The 23,723-nt window shown below is 40.9% G+C and overlaps 1 protein-coding gene across 1 annotated transcript in view; it reads left to right on the top strand.

The window, feature by feature from the left end:
• The window catches only part of Naa35 (N-alpha-acetyltransferase 35), a 150,286-nt gene that overhangs the window by 57,778 nt on the left and 68,785 nt on the right, over positions 1–23,723 (top strand). The window lies entirely within an intron of this gene.

Raw genomic sequence — 23,723 nt, 5'->3', positions numbered from 1 at the left:
TGAAGTATGTGAGGTCATAGTTGTTACAAAAAATGTGGTGGGTTAAAGTTCCACGGGTTTTAAGTTTAAGGAAAGAAACAGATCTCAAAACACCTCACCTTTGAGTTGCCATTGGCCATGCATTGATATTATGACATAGTAGGTTTCTTAGTAATACATGGTCTTGCTAAATGTGGAGGCACACAGATAGCCAACTCTTGGGTGGTAATTCTAAAATGATACCTATAGAAGATGGAAAATCAACCAGTACTGCAGCATAAGGCATCTTGAGCCAAATTGTGAGGTTAGACTAAGAGAGTTTATAGACTGAACAGCTTTTGTCTCAGATCATCTGTTGAGGGCTAGAACCTCCTCGTATGTGAAAGTGGTACTCTGTACAAGGTAGGATCAATCATTTGTATAAATTTAGTAATTTGTGTAATATGAGGTTTCCAAGATAGGTTATATGTTATAGTGACTCTTAAGTGTGTTTGGTGTGAACCATAAAAGATATAGGAAAGTATTGAGGGATTACAGATAGAGAGAGATGGGCAAATATTAGGTCTTGGAGGCATTAATCTTAACCAGGCTCTGTCTATCCTATTGAGATATCCTGTCCAAGTGTAAGCTTATAGAAGTTATGACAAGACAAGATGTGGATCAAGCAAGAGAGGTTGGAGCATAATTGAAGAAAGGATAGAATGCAGTGTTGAGTCACAGCGCATGAGTATATTTGGTTTTCTGTTGAGGAAAGAATATTATTAGAGAGCACAGAAAGAATATAGTAGGAATATAGTAGGATAAGAAAGAATACTTCCCACGCATTCCTCACGTGTCGTAGAAGGCGACTAAAGGGGACGAGAGCGGGGGGCTAGAAACCCTCCCCTCCTTGCATTTTAACTTTCTAAAAGGGGAAACAGAAGAAGGAGTCACACGGGGAGTGCTCATCCTCCTCGAAGGCTCTGATTGGGGTGTCTAAATGTGTGTGGATGTAACCAAGATGAGAAAAAAGGAGAGATAGGTAGTATCTGAGTATCTGAGTGACTGAGTTTGGTAAAGTGTGTGGAAGAAGAAAGTTAAGAGTAAATGTGAATAAGAGCAAGGTTATTAGGTACAGTAGGGTTGAGGGTCAAGTCAATTGGGAGGTGAGTTTGAATGGAGAAAAACTGGAGGAAGTGAAGTGTTTTAGATATCTGGGAGTGGATCTGGCAGCGGATGGAACCATGGAAGCGGAAGTGGATCATAGGGTGGGGGAGGGGGCGAAAAGTCTGGGGGCCTTGAAGAATGTGTGGAAGTCGAGAACATTATCTCGGAAAGCAAAAATGGGTATGTTTGAAGGAATAGTGGTTCCAACAATGTTGTATGGTTGCGAGGCGTGGGCTATGGATAGAGTGTGTGCAGGAGGATGGATGTGCCGGAAATGAGATGTTTGAGGACAATGTGTGGTGTGAGGTGGTTTGATCGAGTGAGTAACGTAAGGGTAAGAGAGATGTGTGGAAATAAAAAGAGCGTGGTTGAGAGAGCAGAAGAGGGTGTTTTGAAGTGGTTTGGGCACATGGAGAGAATGAGTGAGGAAAGATTGACCAAGAGGATATATGTGTCGGAGGTGGAGGGAACGAGGAGAAGAGGGAGACCAAATTGGAGGTGGAAAGATGGAGTGAAAAAGATTTTGTGTGATTGGGGCCTGAACATGCAGGAGGGTGAAAGGAGGGCAAGGAATAGAGTGAATTGGAGTGATGTGGTATACCGGGGTTGACATGCTGTCAGTGGATTGAATCAAGGCATGTGAAGCGTCTGGGGTAAACCATGGAAAGCTGTGTAGGTATGTATATTTGCGTGTGTGGACGTATGTATATACATGTGTATGGGGGGGGTTGGGCCATTTCTTTCGTCTGTTTCCTTGCGCTACCTCGCAAACGCGGGAGACAGCGACAAAGTATAATAAAATATATAAATAGGTAGTATGTTTGAGGAAAGGAACCTGGATGTTTTGGCTCTGAGTAAAATGAAGCTCAAGGGTAAAGGGGAAGAGTGGTTTGGGAATGTCTTGGGAGTAAAGTCAGGGGTTAGTGAGAGGACAAGAGCAAGGGAAGGAGTAGCACTACTCCTGAAACAGGAGTGGTGGGAGTATGTGATAGAATGTAAGAAAGTAAATTCTAGATTGATATGGGTAAAACTGAAAGTTGATGGAGAGAGCTGGGTGATTATTGGTGCATATGCACCTAGGTATGAGAAGAAAGATCATGAGAGGCAAGTGTTTTGGGAGCAGCTGAATGAGTGTGTCAGTGGTTTTGATGCACAAGACCGGGTTATAGTGATGGGTGATTTGAATGCAAAGGTGAGCAATGTAGCAGTTGAGGGAATGATTGGTATACATGGGGTGTTCAGTGTTGTAAATACAAATGGTGAAGAGCTTGTAAGTGGAAATGGTGTAGAGCTTGTAGATTTATGTGCGGAAAAAGGACTGGAGATTAGGAATACCTGGTTTAAAAAGCGAGATGTACATAAGTATACGTATGTAAGTAGGAGAGATGGCCAGAGAGTGTTATTGGATTACGTGTTAATTGATAGGTGTGCGAAAGAGAGACTTTTGGATGTTAATGTACTGAGAGGTGCAACTGGAGGGATGTCTGATCATTATCTTGTGGAGGTGAAGGTGAAGATTTGTAGGGGTTTTCAGAAAAGAAGAGAGAATGTTGGGGTGAAGAGAGTGGTGAGAGTAAGTGAGCTTGGGAAGGAGACTTGTGTGAGGAAGTACCAGGAGAGACTGAGTACAGAATGGAAAAAGGTGAGAACAAAGGAGGTAAGGGGATGGGGGAGGAATGGGATGTATTTAGGGAAGCAGCGATGGCTTGCACAAAAGATGCTTGTGGCATGAGAAGCGTGGGAGGTGGGCAGATTAGAAAGGGTAGTGAGTGGTGGGATGAAGAAGTAAGATTATTAGTGAAAGAGAAGAGAGAGGCATTTGGACGATTTTTGCAGGGAAAAAATGCAAATGAGTGGGAGATGTATAAAAGAATGAGACAGGAGGTCAAGAGAAAGGCGCAAGAGGTGAAAAAGAGGTCAAATGAGAGTTGGGGTGAGAGAGTATCATTAAATTTTAGGGAGAATAAAAAGATGTTCTGGAAGGAGGTGAATAAAGTGCGTAAGACAAGGGAGCAAATGGGAACTTCAGTGAGGGGGGCTAATGGGGAGGTGATAACAAGTAGTGGTGATGTGAGAAGGAGATGGAGTGAGTATTTTGAAGGTTTGTTGAATGTGTTTGATGATAGAGTGGCAGATATAGGGTGTTTTGGTCGAGGTGGTGTGCAAAGTGAGAGGGTTAGGGAGAATGATTAGGTAAACAGAGAAGAGGTAGTAAAAGCTTTGTGGAAGATGAAAGCCGGCAAGGCAGCGGGTTTGGATGGTATTGCAGTGGAATTTATTAAAAAAGGGGGTGACTGTATTGTTGACTGGTTGGTAAGGTTATTTAATGTATGTATGATTCATGGTGAGGTGCCTGAGGACTGGCGGAATGCTTGCATAGTGCCATTGTACAAAGGCAAAGGGGATAAGAGTGAGTGCTCAAATTACAGAGGTATAAGTTTGTTGAGTATTCCTGGTAAATTATATGGGAGGGTATTGATTGAGAGGGTGAAGGCATGTACAGAGCATCAGATTGGGGAAGAGCAGTGCGGTTTCAGAAGTGGTAGAGGATGTGTGGATCAGGTGTTTGCTTTGAAGAATGTATGTGAGAAATACTTAGAAAAGCAAATGGATTTGTATGTAGCATTTATGGATCTGGAGAAGGCATATGATAAGAGTTGATAGAGATGCTCTGTGGAAAGTATTAAGAATATATGGTGTGGGAGGCAAGTTGTTAGAAGCAGTGAAAAGTTTTTATCGAGAATGTAAGGCATGTGTACGTGTAGGAAGAGAGGACAGTGATTGGTTCTCGGTGAATGTAGGTTTGCGGCAGGGGTGTGTGATGTCTCCATGGTTGTTTAATTTGTTTACGGATGGGGTTGTTAGGGAGGTGAATGCAAGGGTTTTGGAAAGAGGGGCAAGTATGCAGTCTGTTGTGGATGAGAGAGCTTGGGAAGTGAGTCAGTTGTTGTTCGCTGATGATACAGCGCTGGTGGCTGATTCATTTGAGAAACTGCAGAAGCTGGTGACTGAGTTTGGTAAAGTGTGTGGAAGAAGAAAGTTAAGAGTAAATGTGAATAAGAGCAAGGTTATTAGGTACAGTAGGGTTGAGGGTCAAGTCAATTGGGAGGTGAGTTTGAATGGAGAAAAACTGGAGGAAGTGAAGTGTTTTAGATATCTGGGAGTGGATCTGTCAGCGGATGGAACCATGGAAGCGGAAGTGGATCATAGGGTGGGGGAGGGGGCGAAAATTTTGGGAGCCTTGAAAAATGTGTGGAAGTCGAGAACATTATCTCGGAAAGCAAAAATGGGTATGTTTGAAGGAATAGTGGTTCCAACAATGTTGTATGGTTGCGAGGCGTGGGCTATGGATAGAGTTGTGCGCAGGAGGATGGATGTGCTGGAAATGAGATGTTTGAGGACAATGTGTGGTGTGAGGTGGTTTGATCGAGTAAGTAACGTAAGGGTAAGAGAGATGTGTGGAAATAAAAAGAGCGTGGTTGAGAGAGCAGAAGAGGGTGTTTTGAAATGGTTTGGGCACATGGAGAGAATGAGTGAGGAAAGATTGACCAAGAGGATATATGTGTCGGAGGTGGAGGGAACGAGGAGAAGAGGGAGACCAAATTGGAGGTGGAAAGATGGAGTGAAAAAGATTTTGTGTGATTGGGGCCTGAACATGCAGGAGGGTGAAAGGAGGGCAAGGAATAGAGTGAATTGGAGCGATGTGGTATACAGGGGTTGACGTGCTGTCAGTGGAGTGAATCAAGGCATGTGAAGCGTCTGGGGTAAACCATGGAAAGCTGTGTAGGTATGTATATTTGCGTGTGTGGACGTGTGTATGTACATGTGTATGGGGGGGGGGTTGGGCCATTTCTTTCGTCTGTTTCCTTGCGCTACCTCGCAAACGCGGGAGACAGCGACAAAGTATAAAAAAAAAAAAAAAAAAAAAGTTTGTTGAGTATTCCTGGTAAATTATATGGGAGGGTATTGACTAAGAGGGTGAAGGCATGTACAGAGCATCAGATTGGGGAAGAGCAGTGTGGTTTCAGAAGGTATGGGTGTTTGGGATGAGGAACTATAGAGAGTGAGAGAGTCTTGGTGATTGGTATGATGAAGAGAGAATGGATGGTGAAAGTCTTCCTTAAGGTAAAGTGTAGTAAAGTGGTTGGAGTGAATAGGATTGCAATTGAATTTCTCAGGAGAGGAGTGTTATTGATTCATTGGTCAAGATTTTCATTGAAGTGTCTGAGGACAGGTGGAGTGCCTTTTTTTTTTTTCATACTTGTTCATCGTTTCCCATATCAGCAATGTAGCGCCAGGAACTGATAAAGAAAGGGTGCATTCCCTCACATACATTCTCTAGCTGTCATGAATAATGCACCAAAACCACAACTCTCTATCCACAACCAGCCCCCACATAGTTTACCCTGGCTACTTCACATGCCCCTGTTCAGTCCATTGACAGCACATCTACCCTTGCACTCCACATCACTCCAATTCACTCTATCCCTTGCATGCATTTTACCCTCCTGCAAGTTTAGACTCTGATCACTTAGAATTTTCTTCACTCCATCCCTCCATTTCCATTACTTGCGTAGTGCCATTATATAATGTCAAGGGTGACAAAAGTGAATACTTGAATTATAGAGTAATGATAAGGCCATTGAGTGTACATGGTAAGTTGTATGGGAGTGGTGATTGAGAGGGATAGTGGCCTACACAGGGCATCAGACTAAGGAGGAGCAACTTCGTTTCAGGGTGGTATAAGATCTGTGAATCAGATATTTTCATTGAATAATTTGTGTAGGAAGTACTTAGAGAAAGAGAGGGATTTGTTTGTTGCATGTATGGATCTAGAGAAAGCATTTGATAAAATTGATAGATGCCCTGTGGACGATGCTATGAATATATGGTATGGGAGAAAAAGTTTTATAAGCAAAGACAATTGCTATAACTTATGAAATGCTAAAGAGATGTTAAGGCTCTGACAAAAGATTCACTAGATTTCCTAAGATATGAGGACAAGAGGTAGGTCACATGCAGGAGATTCATGTATGACATTCTCTCTTATCCCTAGGAGGAGGATGGAAAATGTTAGCATGTATAAAAAGATATAGAGTCATTATAACTTATTATTATATTTTCATCAACGATCAGAACCCTGTGAGCATCTTATATAGCCACTGGCTCATAAGGGGTTAGTTGAAATTTAACCTACAATATTGTGGAATTCATGCGAATTACCCTTTTTCTACCTCTACAAACCTGTAGAGTTGGACTTGGTGTTTATTCACTAGGACTTATGTCTAAATTAGCAATAGCCAAGATATTTTGATGTTGCAGCTGACAGGTTTATATAATCAACTCAACCACACATTTTTCACTCATTTGCTGATGTTTAGGTGCCTTTGATGTGGCATTATGGTGAAACATTTGCCTGGATTTCTGATTTTCCTTCATCTCTTCTTCCTTATACCTTTCCTTATTGTGGTATTAGTCACAAATCATGACTACCTTGTTCTTTTTCATGAATTCTAGTTTTATAAGCTCTGCAGCATTGTGAGTCACTATATGGGAGCAACCATCTTTCCCTTGTTAGAGTCAAATGAACCTCCCATTTCTCAAATTTTTTTGTTGTTACATAGGATTAAGCTGTACCATTCTGTAGTCCTTTTTTGGTTAGGTTTATTTTAGTTATGAAGGGATCCAATTTGTACTGATAAATGCATCTGCCTGGTTGAACCAAATAGGAAAGGTATTTTGAGTTTGCACGTCACCAGTTTTTGTTCTGGTTATGCATTTTAGTGCCTTTCTTGCTTTTGAAGTAAACTCCTGTTTGCAGAGAATAGAATGAGACTGTTTAGTTTAGATAAGCATTGCTGTCTGTTACCCACTCTGAGGTTGTTTACCCCTGTAGTGCAAGAGATTGTGTCTAGCTGCTGCAACAGAGGAGAATAATAAATAGCTAGTTATCTATGATACTTTTTGTTACATTTCATGGATGGCTATTTATTCTAGCATATGCTGGCACAAGTAATTTATGTTATCATGTTGGTATTCTGGAATGTAACAAAAACTCTTCAGTTGTACTTGCACATCTTACAGTGCTGGCTGGCTTGCAGTGGCCGACAGCTCCCACAAAAATTATATTGCAGTAACATCATGACATATTTTGCCCTTTTCTATGGTCAGTAGCTTTTAATCTCTTCATTTCTTATCACAGTGATGGGGTTAAAATCAGCACATTTTCAGTCTGGAATTTCATTGCAGAAGCATGATTGATTTTAATCAAGGTGGTCAAAGATGACAGTAGTTTAGTTTAGCACTGTCATTGCATTGCAGATCATTGTGATTTTAGTGATTCTCTCAGGGAAACAGATAAGATCTATTTTAAAAGAGGCAGAGTGTTCAAGAACAGCTTGAGAGTTACCTTCCCACTGACAGTTTGAAACATTTTGGATTTCGGCTTAGTTTTCCTTATGATATCCTGATAATTTGTATGCAGCATTTATGGATCTGGATGAAGCATATGGTAGGGTTGATAGAGATGCTTTGTGGAAGTTCTTAAGAGTATCTGGTGTGGGAGGTAAGCTGCTAGAAGCAGTAAAAAGTTTTTATCAAGGATGTAAGGCATGTGTACAAGTAGGAAGAGAGGAGAGTGATTGGTTCCCAGTGAAGTTTGGTTTGCAGCAGGGGTTTGTGACACCCCCATGGTTGTTTAATTTGTTTATGGATGGGATGGTCATAGAGGTAAATGCAAGAGTTTTGGAAAGAGGGGCAAGTATGCAGTCTGTTGTGGATGAGAGAGCTTGGGAAGTGAGTCAGTTGTTCTTCGCTGATGATACAGAGCTGGTGGCTGATTCGCGGTATAAACTGCAGAAGTTGGTGACTGAGTTTGGAAAAGTGTGTGAAAGGAGAAAGTTGAGAGTAAATGTGAATAGGAGCAAGATTATTAGGGTCAGTAGGGTTGATGGATAAGTTGGCTGGGATGTAAGTTTGAACGGAGAAAAATTGGAGAAAATGAAGTGTTTTAGATGTTTAGGAGTGGACTTAAGAGTGAAAGGAACCTTGGAAGCAGAAGGGAGTCACATGGTGGGGGAGGGGGCGAAGGTTCTGGGAGTGATGAAAAATGTGTGGAAGGAGAGAACGTTATCTCAGAAAAGTAGTTTCAACAATATTACATGGTTGCAAGGCATGGGCTATAGATAGGGTTGTACAGAGGAGGGTGGATGTGTTGGAAATGAAATGTTTGAGGATATTATGTGGTGTGAGGTGGTTTGATTAAGTAATGAAAGGGTAAGAGAGATGTGTAGTAATAAAAAGTGTGGCTGAGAGAGCAGAAGAGGGTGTGTTGAAATGGTTTGGATGTATGGAGAGAAAGAGTGAGGAAAGATTGACAAAGAGAATATATGTGTCAGAGGTGGAGGGAACAAGGAGAACCAGGAGACCAAATTGGAGGTGGAAGGATGAAGTGAAAAAGATTTTGAGCAATCGGGGCCTAAACATACAGGAGGCTGAGTGGTTTGGGTGCATTACACATGGCAGCTAGAGACTGAGTGTGAAGGAATGTGGCCTTTTTTGTGTTGTACCTGGCACTACCTTGCTGAAGCAGGGGATAGCAATAATGTTTTCGGTGGGGTAGGGTAGCATCAGGAATGGATGAAGGCAAGCGAGCATGAATATGTATATGTGCATATATGTGTCTGTGTATATATATGTATGCATATGTGTATGTGTATATATGTGTGTGTATTGGCACATATACATGTGTATATGAGTGAATGGACCATTCTTTGTTTCTTGGCATTACTTCACCGACACAGGAAATGGCAATCAAGTATAATGATGATATAATAATCCTGATGATATCTCCTCTGGCATCCTTTTTTGGTATCACAATTACGACAAAGTTGCCAGATGTTCTGTTATTAATCCACCATTATTTGTAATTGTGCAGAGAGATTCCACAATGCTCAGGTCTTGTGACTTTTTTATATTTTGAAGGCTCCAGTCATGAACAAAAGTCCTCATCATGGCTGGGCAATAATTGAAATAAGGAGAGAATCACAAGGTGGAAAAAGTAAAGACAAGGGGAAAGTATTTGCAAATTTTTGAAGATGTGAAAGACCTAACTTTTGAAATGTACCAGGTCATAGGTATTGGGAAAGACATGAGAATGTAGAGAGTTTCAATGCTTCAGCATATAAGGAATGAAGCAGGTATCAAAACAGCCCTTCCTTGAGTTGCCAATAGCCACACAATGATCATGTGATGCAGCAGCTTGCTGAATATTGCATGGTCTAGCTAGTGGTGGGGTCATCACAAGCAGCCAGCTCTTGGGAGCAAAAACCAAAGTTATTCCTATAGAAAAGGGAAAGTGAATCAACATTGCAGTGTAAGGCAAGGGGGCCTAGTTTGTAAGTTAGCCTGGGACAGTTTATAAGTCAGACCGCTTTAGATGCTACTCTGTCAAGTAAGGATGTAGAGCTAAAACCACCCCAAATGTGAGAGCAGTACTCCATACAAGGAAGAATCAGTTCCTTGTATAAACAGAGCAACTGTTCTGAAGGGAAGTAGTTTCAACATCTAAACAGGACACCCAGTTCCTTAGAGGTAAACTTAGCTATTCCTGTAATGTGGGGTTTCTAAAAAAGAGTGGATGTTACAGTAATACCAAGTATGTTCATTGAGTCAGTAGGTGGAATTACAGAACTCTCAAAGAAGGGATAAGAGTTGTAAGTTAGCCTCCTTTCTATCAGTATCCCTGTTGGGCCTTTATATGGTACTGCTAATGAACCTTTAATGACCTGTAACTTATTTGGTCAAATATATTTTCATTGAATTCCATTAGGTTCTTTTCTGCCTGGTTGTAAATTGTATGTGAGTCGTTTTACATGCCCATGTGATCACTTTTGATCCAATCACTTTGCTTACTCTGGTGTCACCAGCAAAGAAAGTGAATTTTGCATTCCATACTTGAAAATAATTTGTGCTGACAAGTGAATTTCACTGTGAAAGGTTATAATTTTTGTATGATAGTAGAGAAAGCTCAAGATGGGGCAACATACATACATACAGAGAGGTAATTACATGAAAACCTTTAGGTAAGAAACATTATTATGTAACATTAGGAGAGTATATGGAGAAAAAGAAAAAACAGTACAGAATACTGGACTGACACAGACATTACCGTAAACCAGTTGAGTATTTTAGATACCTCAGAGTAATAATGTATCATGACAGAACTATAACTGCCTCCTTCAGAAGGATGTTAAATTGGATCCTGCTGACTTTCAAGATAAGGTTGATAATTTTCAAAGTGCTCTTTCTTTCATGCATAGAATTCTGCTCTGTTTAAATCCCTAAGAGTGGATGAAGGGAGTAGAGTCACTTAGGAGAGATGGCTATTGGACTTAATACTGTGAAATTTATACTGGTAACTAAAAAGAATGGGATTCTAAATGTTTAAGACTGGGTGAGTTTAGGAGAGTTTCAAAGACTGTAGAGATAGCAGAAATGAGAGCAATACAACAATAGTTGAAAGGGTTAGAACATTCTTCTTATGGATGGGCTGCAACAAGGTATTGTTCCAAGCAGAAGGAAAAGTCTGGGTTTTTAGACTGAGGCAAAATAGGTAAGTAAGGATTGGTGGTAGCTCAAAGGCACACTCCCTTGAGTTATGCCATCTGAAGCTGGGGGAGTTTTTTGAAGACCCTGCATGTGGAAATGATGGATGGCAAAGAGTCACTCTGAGGAAGGGGGTAGAGGATTTGAAGCTGAATCATCCAAAGTTGAGTTAGAGGAAAATAAGGCACCTTAGAAAGTGGAGAGTTAGCATTAGATTGATCAAGTTGGAAGTGAGGAAGAAAGGTTGAATACAAAAGTTGCCAGAGATGTTTTTGGTTAAGGACCAAAAAATATTGGTCAGTAGAATAACAACAGGTCAGCACACTTTTCTACATATAAAGGTGTACTTGACTACGTAAAGAATCACTGCAGTGATTCTAAGGAAAAATGAAAAGCAGAATGGGTTTCAGGGGAAGGGAAGAGTCTCATAGCCCTGTATGCAACATCCTTGATGCAAGAGTCAACAGAACAGAAGCAAGCAGATTGTGACTTGGTGGGAAAAACATTTAGAAGATGAGATATAAACTTCATCCCAACCAAGGTAAGCTCTGCTGTGTGTTCAGCACAACACAATGCATCCCAATCAGAAAAGCAGTTCCCTTCCCAGGGAAAGTCAATAGAGATGTTGTGCCGGGGTAACTGTTGAGGAGGAATAGAGGTTGTGCATGCTTAGTGAGAAGAAACAGAAATAACATTCTGGTCAGAAGACCTTAATGGGGCAGATATGGTGCATGAATAATGGAAAGGCCCAGAAGTAGAGAGGTCAAGTGTGTTGGAAAAGTGGTCATAATGATTAGGAATTTGGGTAGTGTGTTTAAGTAATCATTCCTGATCATTAAGAAAATAAAAGGCCTTGGCTCCACCAGGATCATCTTGGTTAGAGCCTTACCACTCCTTTTTTTTATTGTTATTATTATTGTTGTTGTTGTTGTTGTTGAAATTGCTCACATAGATGATCTCCACTTGAATGTGAAGAGAGCAGAATTTCATGGCAGGAAGTCAGATTGTGGAAGAATTGTACATAATTGGAGGAACTTTTGGGGAAATAACAAAACACAAATGCAGGATAATAGAGGGTAGAGAGGTTTAAGATAGCCAGGATCAAAGTTAGGAGACTCAGGATCCATGTGATGGGTAGTATACGATTTTGTACCTCAGTAGGCATAAACTCCACCTTCTAAGTGGAAATGTTGATAGAGATTATAGCTGGGGAAGTGATAGCACAGAGAAGAAGCAGCCATAGACTGTTAGATTTCATAAAGAAGAAAAAGATCAGATAAGAAGGTAAACAGATGGTGTTCATCAGAAGGAATGTTAGAATTAAGACACCAGATGTTTCAGATATGGATAGGAAAAGAGCCAGGTCTAAAAGATGTTGCTTTGGAAGTGGGGTGGATCCTAGTCACATGATGGTATTCAAGTAGGCCCTGGGATCTGTCAACCCCATCTCGACCTGTGGCACTGCATGAAAAGAGCACTGGAGAATTATTGGTTACTTTGGCTGCCATACATTTTGAGAAAATAAAACTAAAAAGATAGGAAAAAAAGATATGCATGAGGTATAATGTGTTTTCAATTGAAAAAAAGAGGATGTGGGATTGGGGTTGAATACTAGCACCTTATGTGTAGATGAGGCATGAGAAAAAAATACTGCGATCTGGTCATGAAAGAAGGTAAGAAACAGATGCATGCAGTTCTGGCCCACTGTGGGGCTGCTACTAACTCAAAACCTGGTCATAGTACTTCCCTGGTCAGTGGTTGTGTGCCACCCACAACAATGAAATAATAGTAATAGGTGCCACATACTACACTAGGGGTATTGATTTGGAGGGAATCTGCCCTGAGGAACTTAGTAATTCTCATGATCTAGTTCCTCCCAGAGAACTTTAACATGGCTTGGTTGCCTTTAGAGCATATACGTGCACATGTACATGCACATGCACTGACATCATTCATTTCAAGTAAAATCATTTAGTCTTCATATTCATTGGTAGGGGATGTGAAGAAATGATTCATGTCTTGAGGTCCCATTTCCCAGCTAATTCATCACTGATTTAGTATTAAGAAGGGGTTAAAGTTAGAGGGATTTTACCCTGAGGAACTTTTACAATAACTCTTGGGTAATTTTTTTTCAGATACTCAAACTGGGGATTTATTGGTTATAAGGTCTCATAAAATGTTTTGGGTGCTTTGAATCTTTTGTATTTTCCATTTGAGATCTCTTGTATCTCATCTCTTCAGTTACAGAGGAAAAGACTGACTCTAAGTCTGAAGTTCCCAAGCCTTGGAACTTTCATAAGATATCTTCTTATGAGAATTCTTGCTTTCTTATGGGCCACTTCCTTTCATGGAACCAGAAAAATAATTGCTACCCTTTAGTTTATGAAGCTTTGAAGTTGCTGGTGCAATAAGTAGGCCTTTATCCATTTAAATATCATCTCATGCCCATTTGTCTTCAAGGAAACGTTTTTATTAATGTGCTGATGTGGCACAAGTTAGAGAGGTGTTTATCAAGAGGTTCATCTTTCTCCTCAATTTTTTTTCAAGACAAAAATGCATTGATTTAGCTAGTGTACTGATTGGACCTTATTTTATGCAACACTTCTTCCTATCCTTTGTTTATGTTAGGGAATATGAGGGCAGATATTGTGTCCTGAAGTGCCATGTCCCAGCTGATGTACTAATATCTTGCGCAGACAGTACTATGGATACAAAGTTGGAAGTTCTCCTGTGAGTACTAGGGATACAAAGTTGGAAAGTCTCCTGTGAGTACTAGGGATACAGAGTTGGAAGGTCTCCACCCACAGATAATCTCTGTAATATCCAATGGTTAATTTTCCTTTTAGAAGCTGAAGCCAGGGCTTCATTGGTGATAATTTCTCAATCTGTTTTGGTTGCTGAGTATTTATTGACCTTTTAGCCAAGATCTCATTTTCCTGTGTCTTTGGTGTAAGAGGAAAGCACAGATACCAGGGCTGAGAATCTTTTATCTCAACAAGTGTACTCACAATATACTAGTGGCACTTTTGTCGGTCATTTCATAAGTAGACATTACTAGAACAAAATCGTTGTCTTTATCCAACTATTCATTGGTGTTGTCACAACCTGTCATTGCAGTGGTAGCCCAGCTCTGTTAGAGAGGAAGACAGGTCAGAACTTTGGTCCTGTCATTCAGAGATCAGCCAGTGGAACAAAGCTAAACCCATGAGATGCTGTACATTTGCTTCTAAGGATGAATTTAGTTAATGATGCAATGATAGGGATATGGCTTGCCTTGTGTTAGTCCAGTATTATTGTAAAGGTATATGTTTGACTCCTCAACTAGGGTTGATAGTGAACCCATGTAGGAGGAATTCAGAATATCAGCCTTTATTGCCCGTCAGGTCTGTTTTGGAATGTCTTGATTTACAGAAGTTACATAAAACTTGGCTTTCTTAGCCATTCTTTTGATTTTCCTATCAGTAACAAACAGGTCTACCGGGATCTAGCTACTGTTATCCTTAGTCAGTCCAAACAGTCTTCTTAAAGTCATTATATTGGAAAGTTTGCTTCTCCTCTGGACTTTTTCAGGGTATCTCTTGCCAGATGACATTTGCAGCTCAAAGGGAGTTTGAAGACTGCCAAAAGGTCACTCTGGTGTAACCTCAGCCAGGCTCTTATCCTTCGTGATGTGATATTGGGGTTTGCTGCCTTCAGAAAATATTGTCATTTGCAAGTCAGAGCAGCATTAAAGGTAAGCCTTTCCCAGCTTTTCTCTGACTGTTAGGTTTTGCCCTCATTTCTTCATGTGGATATGGTCGTAGATGCTTATAGGGGTCTGACCCGAGATGAGTAATGCAGTTTCTGAATAATGAAAACATTCATAAACTAGGGACATAGCCCATTGTTTTATGATTCCTTCTCTTCCTTCCCCACCTTCTTTTCAAAGGACTTTTTGGTTCTAGAAGTGATGAGTCCAAGGCAGACTCCAGTATTCAGCAAAAAAACCTAGGGTGAGTCATTGAGTAAATCCTGATATCATCTTGGCGATATAATGTCTTGGTTGTTGCAGATTGGTTGGTGAGTCTTAGTGAGGGACGACAAAATCCAACCCCACATGGTTATGGAGGTCAGAGATGGGTATTTTCATGATTCCCCATAATATTGTGGAGGACAGATGGAAACTAACCTCTTGCATGCCAGTGGCTATCTCAGATGCTCATAGCACTCTCCCTCTGTAAGAGAGAGAGATTATCATGCTTCTAAACCTACATTATTTTTTATCTTAATCACTATTATTATCTTCATTACTTTTTGCTCATTTCTACCAGTATCTTACTTCAGAAAGATTTCATAAAGAAGATTTTTAAAATTACTTTACCATTTCTATATTTTCTTTTGATACACCTTAATAAAATAATATGTAAAGCAAAGTGCCACACCCTATTCTCCTTATTTAGAACACATGACAACATATAAGTCACACATATCTTTATATCTTTTTCTGTTTTTCCTTATTTTTCAATTATGGCAGTATAACCATCACATAATTCTCTAGTGCTGATTCAGTGCCACAACAGGTTGAGAGGGGTTGAGTGGATCCCAGGGCCCACTTGACTTCTATTATGTGACTGGGATCCACTCCACTTCCATAGCTACAGCTTCTAAACCTAGCTCTTTTCTTATCCATTTCTGCAACATTCACACTCTTAATTCTAACCTTACCTCTGTTAAACACCATCTGTATACCTCCTCCCTTTATCTTTTATTTCTCTCTCTCTGAAATCTAACTGTCCACAAATGCTTCTCCTTTGCACTACTAGATTTCCTCCTATAATTATCTGTATTGTTGTTTCTGCTATGAGGGTGGAGTTCATGCCTACTGTAGCACAAAAGCACATATTTCTTGCCTCATGGACCTTGAGTCTCCTAACTTTGAAACCATCTGGCTGAAAATGTCTATTCCCTCTATTACTCTGTCCCCCCAAAAAAAAATTTTCCATGCAACTCTTCGACTGTTTGATTTCTTACTGTGAAGCCCTGCTCTATGTACATCCACACACAGAGATCCTCTATGTAGGAGATTTTGTATACAACAAGGATTGGTTAGGCTGTAATTGGGATAATCCTAGTTTAGCTGAGGCCTTTACTTTTTCTCCTTAATGATATGGAAAAAAAATTAACACTGTCTGACTATCTGACTGTTACAACCACTAATCTGATGCACTTGACACCCTTTTTACCTCTTAACCCTGCCACTATTCATACACCATTCTGTTCCCTTAGGGTCCTCTGACCACAATCTTATTTCTGTAAATTCTGATGAGGCAGGCACACCTATCATGTATCCCTGCCTCAAAATGCCAACTATGGCAATTTGGGAGAGTCCAAGCTATCCCTGTGTAGTTTCTTTATTAAGTTTCCCTAGGATGGGTACTACTGTTCTGGATGCCTTATGTTGTGCTGAATGCATAGCAGAGGTTATCTTGGCTGGGATGGAGTCCCACGTCCCATCTTTTTACAAATTTTTTTCTCCTCATCTGTAGTTTGATTGCTCCTGCTTTGAATCCTGTTGCATCAGGGCTGATGCATACTGGATTATGAGATCTTCCCTTTCTGTTTCCTTGAAACCCACTCTGCTATCTTTTCACCTCAGAATCATCATTAAGCTATTCTTTGTAGAGCAAAGCTCACTTTCATAAAAAGAAAGTGGTTTGATTTGACTTCTACTTTCAAATCTCTTTTGGTCCTTAACCAACTTGCGTAATTCAGCATTTCCTCTTTTCCAACCTGATCCATCTGTTGCTAACTCTCCAAATGATAAAGCCACTCTTTTCAAGATTTTGTTTTCCTCTCACTTAACTTTGAATGATTTGTCTTCTAACTAATCCCCTGTCCCCATCTCCTCCCACTGAATCTATGCCCTCTCCTCTATTCTCCTTGTGCAGGGTCTTCCAAATATTCTCCCATTTTTGGGTGGACAAGGCTTATGGCTCAGATGGCATACCCTTAGTCTAAAACCTGGACTTTTCCTTCTGCTTGGAAGCAAACCTTAGTGTAGCCCATCCTGAAGAAAGGAGACTGCTCAAATGCCTCCAGCTGTCACTCCATTACTCTCACTTCTGCCAGCTCCAGAGTCTTTGAAACTCTTGTAAATTCTTCCTTTCTCAAATATTTAGAATCCCATTTCCTTCTTTCAGATCACCAGTATGGATTTCGCAAGATTTCACCTATTTGACTCGCCTCTGGTTATCCTCTCTTGGAGATATTGGTGAAAATTTTGTCATAGCCCCTGACATCTCCAAAGCTTTTGACTGGATGTGGTATAAGTCTTTACTCTCTACACTTCCTTTGTTTGATTTCATTGCTTCTTTCTGTTTTCTCATGCATATTTCCTCATTAGCCATTCCATCACAGTAGTTGTCATTGGAGTGACTTTCCCCTCTTGTCCTATCAATATTGGTATTTCTCAGGTTCTTTTACTATCACCAACTCTCTGTCTTCTTTCAGTAAATGATCTCTCACATACTTGTAATCCTCTTTTGCTGTTGATTCCAGTTTACATTCTTCAACTCACATTTTCTCCTCCCACCCCCTCCCTTTTATTATTCATGTTCTTTCTTATACCAATCGTATTTCCTCTCAGTTTGGATTTGTGCGTCATTTTGGAGTGTAGAATCAATAGTTTTGTAAAATTTGATAGTGCTAAAATGCAATTTCTCCTTATGTATCTTTCTAAGAACACCACACTTCAACCCTGTAATAAAATTATCATGTTCGGTATAACCATAGATTTTACCTTGTTGTGGAAACTGCGCATAATCACCATTACAGAGTGTGCATCCCAAAAGCTGGGAGTGTTGTATTGGTGCCGTAATTACTTTTCATGTGAGCAGCCTTTTCATATCTATGTTTTATTTTTCCAAGTATGGAATGCTGCTCATATATCTGGAATTGCTCATCCTTCTCTTTGTTAACTGGAGTGGAATCAAAAGCCTTCCAATTCATTATTTCTCATGGCATCACCTCTCTTCAACCTTCCTTGTCTGTATGCTGCAGTGATTCTGCTGTCTTTATTTTGCATGTATTATTTTTGCTATTGCTCCTTGTGAGCTATTTTCATGTGTCCAACATCCCCAGGGTTTGGACCTGTGGCACACACTTGGCTGCTGCTTCCTAGTTTCTGTTTGGAGACTAGCCACTTAAGGATAGGCTGTGATGATACCTTCTTCTTTTGAATTGCTAAGCTGTGGAATTCTCTTCCTTCTTTTGTCTTTCACTCTTCATATAACCTACCATTCTTTAAGAGTCAGATCTAAGTAATCCTACATAGCCATGACTTATTTCTGCTTTCTTTTCCATTTACTTTTTTCATTTACTCAAGGTAGCTGTGATTGTGCCATGTTTTGCCTGTGCCTTGTCAATCACTATAAATGTTATTATGGATAATAAGTTTCACATGCCCTGGTTCAGTCCATTAACAGCACATCAATCCCGCTAAACCACAATGTTCCAATTCACTCTATTCCTTGCATGCCTCTCACCCTCCTGTATGTGCAGGCTCTGATTGCTCACAATCTTTTTCACTCCATCCTTCCACCTCCAATTTGGTCTCCTGCTTCTCCTCGTTCCCTCCACTTCTGACATGCACATCCTCTCTGTCAGCCTTTCCTCACTCATTCTCTCCATATGTCCAAACCATTTCAACACACCCTCTTCTACTTTCTCAACCACATTCTTTTTATTTCCACACACCTCTCTTACCCTTTCATTACTTACTTGATCAAAGCACCTCACACCACATATTGTCAGACATTTAATTTCCAACACATCCACCCTCCTATCTAGACAGACCATCTCTGGGAACCAATCACTCTCCTCTCTATCTACTCATACACATACCTTACACCATTGAAAAAAGCTTCTCACTGCTTCTAGCAGCTAACCTCCCACACCTTAAACTCTTAAGACCTTCCACAAAGCATCTCTATTCACCCTGTCATATATGCCTTCTCCAGATCCATAAATGTCAGATACAAATCCATCTGTTTCTCTAAGTATTTCTCACACATTCTTCAAAGCAAATACCTGATCCTCATATCCTCTCCCACTTCTGAAACCACACTGTTCCTCCCTAGTCTGATGCTCTGTACATGACTTCACCCTCTTAGTCAATACCCTCCCATACAATTTTCCAGGAATACTCAACAAACTTATGCCTCTGAAGTTTGAGCACTCATCTGTATCCCCTTTGCCTTTTTATATACAATGGCACTATATATGCATTATGCCAATCCTCACCAGTTCACCATGATCCATACATACATTGAATATAGTTACCAACCAATCAACAACACAGTCACCCCATTTCTTGATAAATTCAACTGCAGTACCATCCAAACCTGCTGCCTTGCTTGATTTCATTTTTCGCAAGGCTTTCACCTCCTCTTCTCTCTTCACCAAACCGCTCTCCCTGACTCTCTCACTTCACACACCACCCTGACCAAAACACCCTACATCTGCCACTCAATCATCAAACACAATCAACAAACCTTTTAAATATTCACTCCATCTCCTCCTCACTTCATCACTTCCTGTTATCAGTTATACCTTCCAACAGCCAGGATTCGAACCCAAGACCATTTGCGTGTTATTTGGGAATGCTAATGCTGAGGCTATGATCTTCCCTAATAGGGAAATGACTTCAATTACAAGTAATCAAATACCGTTTGTCTCACATCTGTGAGTTGTTGGGTCTACACTGGTCAAATCTCATCAGGCTCACATTACCAGCATTTAGCATTTTACAGAACCTTACTCTACAAATGTCAAGATATATGAACTTAGATATAGAGCATATGAACACGCACTTTCTTAGAACACATAATACCCTCCAACAGCCAGCAAGAGGGTGGATGTGTTGGAAATGAAATGTTTGAGGACAACATGTGGTGTGAGGTGGTTTGTTTGAGTAAGTAATAAAAGGGTAAGAGAGATGTGTGGTAATAAAAAGAGTGTAGTAAAGAGAGCAGAGTAGGGTGTGTTGGAATGGTTTGGACATAGGGAGAGAATGAGTGAGAAAAGGTTGACAAAGAGGATATAGATGTCAGAGGTGAGGGAACAAAGAGAAGTAGGAGACCAAATTGGAGGTGTAAGGATGGAGTGAAAAAGATTTTGAGTGATTGGGGCCTGAACATGCAGGAGGGTGAGAATTATGTAAGGAATGGAGTGAATTGGTATGTTGCAGTATACTGGGGGTGACATGCTGTCAGTGGAATGAACCAGGGCAAGTGAAATTCTGGGGTAAACCTTGGAAAAGTCTGTGGGGCCTGGATGTGGATAGGGAGTTGTAGTTTGGATGCATTACAGATGACAGCTAGAGACTGAGTGTGAATGAGTGTGGCCTTTTTTGTCTGTTTTCCTGGCACTACCTTGCTGAAGCAGGGGATAGCAATGCTGTTTCCTGTGGGATGGGGTGGTGCCAGGATTGGACGAAGGCAAGCAAGCATGAATATGTTCATGTGTATGTATGTACATGTCTGTGTATGTATATGTATGTGTATGTATATATGGGGATAGGGAAGAAAGAATACTTCCCACGCATTCCTCACGTGTCATAGAAGGCGACTAAAGGGGATGGGAGTGGGGGGCTGGAAACCCTCCCCTCCTTATATTTTAACTTTCTAAAAGGGGAAACAGAAGAAGGAGTCACACGGGGAGTACTCATCCTCCTCGAAGGCTCAGATTGGGGTGTCTAAATGTGTGTGGATATAACCAAGATGAGAAAAAAGGAGATAGGTGGTATGTTTGAGGAAAAGAACCTGGATGTTTTGGCTCTGAGTGAAATGAAGCTCAAGGGTAAAGGGGAAGAGTGGTTTGGAAATGTCTTGGAAGTAAAGTCAGGGGTTAGTGAGAGGACAAGAGCAAGGGAAGGAGTAGCACTACTCCTGAAACAGGAGTGGTGGGAGTATGTGATAGAGTGTAAGAAAGTAAACTCTGGATTGATATGGGTAAAACTGAAAGTGGGTGGAGAGAGATGGGTGATTATTGGTGCATATGCACCTGGGCATGAGAAGAAAGGTCATAAGAGGCAAGTGTTTTCGGAGCGGCTGAGTGAGTGTGTTAGTGGTTTTGATGCACGCCGGGTTGTAGTGATGGGTGATTTAAATGCAAAGGTGAGTAATGTGGCAGTTGAGGGAATAATTGGTGTACATTGGGTGTTCAGTGTTGTAAATGGAAATGGTGAAGAGCTTGTAGATTTATGTGCTGAAAAAGGACTGATTATTGGGAATACCTGGTTTAAAAAGCGAGATATACATAAGTATACGTATGTAAGTGGGAAAGATGGCCAGAGAGCGTTATTGGATTACGTGTTAATTGATAGGCGCGCAAAAGAGAGACTTTTGGATGTTACTGTGCTGAGAGGTGCAACTGGAGGGATGTCTGATCATTATCTTGTGGAGGCGAAGGTGAATATTTGTAGAGGTTTTCAGAAAAGAAGAGAGAATGTTGGGGTGAAGAGAGTGGTGAGAATAAGTGAGCTTGGGAAGGAGACTTGTGTGAGGAAGTACCAGGGGAGACTGACTACAAATTGGAAAAAGGTGACAACAAAGGACATAAGGGGAGTGGGGGAGGAATGGGATGTATTTAGGGAAGCAGTGATGGCTTGTGCAACGGCTGCTTGTGGCATGAGAAGCGTGGGAGGTGGGCAGATCAGAAAGGGTAGTGAGTGGTGGGATGAAGAAGTAAGATTATTAGTGAAAGAGAAGAGAAAGGCATTTGGACGATTTTTGTAGGGAAATAATGCAAATGAGTGCGAGATGTATAAAAGAAAGAGGCAGGAGGTCAAGAGAAAGGTGCAAGAGGCAAAAAGGAGGGCAAATGAGAGTTGGGGTGAGAGAGTATCATTAAATTTTAGGGAGAATAAAAAGATGTTTCGGAAGGAGGTAAATAAAGTGTGTAAGACAAGGGAACAAATGGGAACTTCAGTGAAGGGGGCTAACGGGGAGGCAATAACAAGTAGTGGTGATGTGAGAAGGAGATGGAGTGAGTATTTTGAAGGTTTGTTGAATGTGTTTGATGATAGAGTGGCAGATATAGGGTGTTTTGGTCAAGATGGTGTGCAAAGTGAGAGGGTTAGGGAAAATGATTTGGTAAACAGAGAAGAGGTAGTAAAAGCTTTGCGGAAGATGAAAGCCGGAAAGGCAGCAGGTTTGGATGGTATTGCAGTGGAATTAATTAAAAAAGGGGGTGACTGTATTATTGACTGGTTGGCGAGGTTATTTAATGTATGTATGACTCTTGGTGAGGTACCTGAGGATTGGCGGAATGCTTGCATGGTGCCATTGTACAAAGGCAAAGGGGATAAAAGTGAGTGCTCAAATTACAGAGGTATAAGTTTGTTGAGTATTCCTGGTAAATTATATGGGAGGGTATTGATTGAGAGGGTGAAGGCATGTACAGAGCATCAGATTGGGGAAGAGCAGTGTGGTTTCAGAAGTGGTAGAGGATGTGTGGATCAGGTGTTTGCTTTGAAGAATGTGTGTGAGAAATACTTAGAAAAGCAAATGGATTTGTATGTAGCATTTATGGATCTGGAGAACGCATATGATAGAGTTGATAGAGATGCTCTGTGGAAGGTATTAAGAATATATGGTGTGGGAGGTAAGTTGTTAGAAGCACTGAAAAGTTTTTATCAAGGATGTAAGGCATGTGTACGTGTAGGAAGAGAGGAAAGTGATTGGTTCTCAGTGAATGTAGGTTTGCGGCAGGGGTGTGTAATGTCTCCATGTTTGTTTAATTTGTTTATAGATGGGTTGTTAGGGAGGTGAATGCAAGAGTTTTGGAGAGAGGGGCAAGTATGCAGTCTGTTGTGGATGAGAGAGCTTGGGAAGTGAGTCAGTTGTTGTTTGCTGATGATACAGCGCTGGTGGCTGATTCATGTGAGAAACTGCAGAAGCTGGTGACTGAGTTTGGTAAAGTGTGTGAAAGAAGAAAGCTGAGAATAAATGTGAATAAGAGCAAGGTTATTAGGTACAGTAGGGTTGAGGGACAAGTCAATTGGGAGGTAAGTTTGAAAGGAGAAAAACTGGAGGAAATGAAGTGTTTTAGATATCTGGGAGTGGATTTGGCAGCTGATGGAACCATGGAAGCGGAAGTGGATCATAGGGTGGGGGAGGGGGCGAAAGTTCTGGGAGTGTTGAAGAATGTGTGGAAGTCGAGAACATTATCTCAGAAAGCAAAAATGGGCATGTTTGAAGGAATAGTGGTTCCAACACTGTTATATGGTTGCGAGGCATGGGCTATAGATCGAGTTGTGCGGAGGAGGGTGGATGTGCTGGAAATGAGATGTTAGAGGACAATATGTGGTGTGAGGTGGTTTGATCGCGTAAGTAATAATAGGGTAAGAGAGATGTGTGGTAATAAAAAGAGTGTGGTTGAGAGAGCAGAAGAGGGTATTTTGAAATGGTTTGGTCACATGGCAAGAATGAGTGAGGAAAGATTGACGAAGAGGATATATGTGTCAGAGGTGGAGGGAACGAGGAGAAGTGGGAGACCAAATTGGAGGTGTAAAGATAGAGTAAAAAAAGATTTTGAGTGATCGTAGCCTGAACATGCAGGAGGATGGATGGCTTGCAAGGAATAAAGTGAATTGGAACGATGTGGTATACTGGGGTCAACGTGCTGTCAATGGATTGAACCAGGGCATGTGAAGCGTCTGGGGTAAACCATGGAAAGTTCTGTGGGGCCTGGATGTGGAAAGGGAGCTGTGGTTTCGGTGCATTATACATGACAGCTTGAGACTGAGTGTGAATGAATGTGGCCTTTGTTGTCTTTTCCTAGCGTTACCTCATGCACATGCAGAAGGAGGGGCTTGTTATTTCATGTGTGTTGGGGTGGCGATGGGAATGAATAAGGGCAGACAGTATGAATTATGTACATGTGTATGTACGTATATATCTGTGTGTGTATATATATGTATACTTTGAGATGTATAGGTATGTATGAGATGT

Source organism: Panulirus ornatus, chromosome 4 (genome assembly GCF_036320965.1).
Source record: "Panulirus ornatus isolate Po-2019 chromosome 4, ASM3632096v1, whole genome shotgun sequence".
NCBI lineage: Eukaryota > Metazoa > Arthropoda > Malacostraca > Decapoda > Palinuridae > Panulirus > Panulirus ornatus.
Note: the sequence above shows the minus strand (reverse complement) of the source record. Positions and strands in the feature narration are given on the sequence as shown.